Raw genomic sequence first — 3,874 nt, forward strand, 5'->3', positions numbered from 1 at the left:
ATTATGTCATTTCTTTGTTATTTAATTTATTATTTAGCAATTGTTGTACAGCTGTGATTTATGTAAAATTATGTTTTGTTTATCATATTTGTACAGTGAAAAATCAAATAACTGAAAATGAGCATCAATTATTATTAATCCTCCTTGCAAAAAAGCAGGGAAGAACTTATGAAGCAACAACAAGAGTTGCATGAAATTACAATCCAACAGGAAAGGGAGACTCATGAAAAAAGGCTCTAAATACTTACTTTGGAAGAGGAATATTATAAGAAAACAATAATAAATTTACAAATATATGAAAATATTTATTTAATTATAAAAATAAGTTTCAATATGGCTGTGTTGATGTTTTCCCTTGTTTTTCGCATTCATCTTCTTATTCTTCTACATTATTAGGGACAGTTGGATTTGTTAATTGATTTTCAATGCCTGTAGGATCTAGAAAGAAACAAAAAAAAAAGAATTAAAATATGGATAGGTAGCATTTATGTATTGGCATTATTAAATATACTTTGTTTGCATATGAAAGTATTTTGCGTAAATACCTACCTTGATTTAAAATAGACTCATTAATTATTATTAGTATTGTTAAATTGTGCAAAACTGCACCAGCAATAATCGTGATCTTGATCACGTGGAGGAATCCTCACAACGTTTAATTGAGAATGCGGAATCTTTGCTTCCACACCCCGAAGCAACGCTCGACAGTTATAGTAATTATTCCTCGTTCGCATGTGACTCAGATCGTACAATATGCTTCCCAAAACTACGACCGGAATTCTTCTTCTTTCAGGTCCAGAGAATTCACGCTCTGTTTATAAAATTTTTTTTGACGCCTACGAATTCTAAAATCACGAAGCACCTGCACATCATTCGTAAAATCCTTACTCAAACTATCAATATCCATTTTACCACAATTTTACTGCGAAGTGAATAAAAACACAAATAATATACTCTTGGCAGCTACAAAACGTCAAATGTTTGACAATATATCCGCCATGATGTCTCTCTAATAGATTTAAAACAGGGTCGGACGTTTCTTAAATTTTGACATTATTTAACTGTTACTTAAACACCTCTCAACACTGAATTGGGTTTATAAGTGAAAAAAACGTTGATCAACAGCTAAGAGGGGCTCTTAAATTTGAGAGACGTTTATAAGTAAAGCTGTAAATCTCGTATATATAATAGTTTTGTGCACTAAAAATAAACATTACAATATTTTATTGTTAAAGATTAAAAATTTAGAAATCATTAAACAGGTTTTGTTTTCTGACACGAAATATCATCAAACAACCATAACACTTTATTTAAAATAATTCTTCACAGCTTTTTTTAAAAGTATTGTACAATGTTATCTGATATTACATAACAAATAATTTTTTTTATCATAGAATAAAAATCACATTGTAAACTACCGTAAAATAAACGTCAAATACACATAACAACATACAAACTGCTAATTAAAAATCCGCATAGCTTTGCAAACTTTACGCGCCAACTTCACAAGGAAATAGCATAAAGACATGAACTCCATATAATTTGGCCCCAAAACAATTGCGAGTGAAATAAACAACACCACAGGTGTAGGAAATTAAATAACTGGTCCGTTGTATAATATCCAGTTAATTTACAAGGTTTATAAAGTAAATTGTATGTGAACGCATTTGTTATTGATAAGGATTTACGTTTTTAACACGTTAAAATGTACCAGAGTGATGAAATTTGTGATATCTGTAAGGAATTTGGTGGACTAAAATAGAAAATGCTTTATATGATATATTATTTTGGAGTAAATTGTAATTAATTTTGTAAAATTGATTGTGAATGTAGAGTGTAATTATTTTTCGTTTCAGACTGTACGATTGTCAGTGTTTATAGGTATTAATTCAGTTTTGTTAACATTCGTATTATAATAAGTTTAATTAATAATTATTGTTTTTTTAATATAATTACAGCAAGTACCTTTGAGAAATAATCAATAAATAACAAATAGTAATGTTCAAAAAAAATATAATTATTTTTAATTCCCAACGTTCGACAACGACTATGTATTTTTTGTAGCTGCTAACCTTAGTCTTCTCTTTCCTCTATACCTTTCTATAACAATATATATTTCACAACATACCAGCACTAAACAACCAAAGCAAACTTTTCAAACTCACAAATCCGCACAAAGGCGAGAATATTTCGAAATTTAAATAACAAACGTAGGTAATCGTATTCCCGCCTTTTTATACCGTTCACAATACAATGGCAGCAAACAGCGCTTCGTCGCCCTCAAACAATTAATTTACACGAAGACTACTAGATACACACACATAGATGCAGTGTATGATAAAGGCTTTGCATGTAGTGTGACAAATAGGAATCTGTTTTGTAGGAAAACTGGAAGCAAGAATAGGTCAGGGAAACAACATCTTACGGTGCATTTACATCAAACGAACATGTCTAGAGCAAGAGCATTATTTCGTGATCTTTTAGTGTAAACGAAAACTCGTATTCAGTATTGTTCATTATTAGAACATTAATAAAACACTAAGAAAGCTCTAAGAACAATGAAAGAATTTAAAGAGTAAAAAGTAGTATATATGTATTTAAAGAGTATAATAGTAATAAAAGAGTTTAAACCAAGGTTTAAACTAAAAGAATTTGACATAGTGGGGTTAGATTGAGCATTCGCTCGTTAAATGTAAATACACCGTTACAAAATATCCTCGTAAATGTACTCATAATAATCGTTGTATATATATTTGAAGTATGTTTATCACATACCTACTTAGCTTAGCATAGATTATTATGTAGAAGGATTTATGTAACATTATTATCGTTGTAGGCTTTTTAAATTATATAATTAAGTATAAAGTTAAATTATCATTAATGAATTGTGATTTCTAAGCTCCCGTAAAAGCTTCAGTCACTATCAACTTAGCTTAATAAATTATATTGATGTTAGAATTTAATCAGCTTTAAGATTTCACATACCACATGATGCAACAAGTTTAGCTTTTTGATTGTCGAATATGTAGATTTAATGCCATATTATTATTGAAAATAATTAATAAATCAATTTTAATCAAAAATTATAATAATACATTATTTCTCATGCAGCTAATTTTACCGTTTTCCTCTCCTTTTTTATAACAAACAAGGCACATTTTCAATAGATCGTCAATCTTAACCTCATTGATCATTCCCATAAAAAGACCAGCACACGTCTGTCGCACACCTTTTCGATACTGAAGTTGTATTTGATAATGATTGAACGAGCACGTGCGATCCAAAAATAGTCACCCTAACTGAGAATTTAGTAAATTGTTTTAAGAGTACATTTCGCCGTTAAAAGCTGAATTAGGGAGGCATCCAATGGTTTGTTTGTCAATGAACTTTCAATGGGAATTGTTAGACGGTTATATATACTTTTGTGTATAATTTTGTATACCTTTTAACTCAATCGAGAGCAAAATGTATAGGATGGAGTAAATTGGTAATTGGTTATTTTCATACCCAATTAGTTCTGACGTTTTCTTGCCAACGATGAATCAAAAGTTTTGTTTCACCAAAAAAAGCATATTAGCCAAGAAAAGTCTTACATTGCATTTAACAAGTGACTCTAAAATTACTTGTTAGAGATAATACTAAAAATCTTACCACTGCACTACATATTCATGATATTTCTATTTATTTAGTAACCCTTTCCCAGCCATATCCATAGCCCAGGATTAAAAAAATACAAGCTTGTGATATTTATATGGAGACATATTATGTATGTAGACCTGCCCCCCTAGCCAAGTGGTTTTCTGTTAGCGTAGCGTTCAATAGAATAGACTACGAATGTATGAGATTGACGTAAGCTGTAGACAAACGTATCTAC

General features: G+C 30.0%; 1 long non-coding RNA gene across 1 annotated transcript; it reads right to left on the bottom strand.

Annotated features, from left to right (window-relative positions):
* Positions 1-284: 284 nt before the first annotated feature.
* Positions 285-657, bottom strand: LOC123696807. The gene is made up of 2 exons (XR_006752130.1): positions 550-657; positions 285-438 (listed from the first exon to the last, which is right to left on the bottom strand). It is a non-coding gene; the product is annotated as an uncharacterized LOC123696807 (long non-coding RNA).
* Positions 658-3,874: the final 3,217 nt, after the last annotated feature.

This window comes from Colias croceus, chromosome 13, assembly GCF_905220415.1.
Source record: "Colias croceus chromosome 13, ilColCroc2.1".
NCBI classification, from domain to species: Eukaryota; Metazoa; Arthropoda; class Insecta; order Lepidoptera; family Pieridae; genus Colias; species Colias croceus.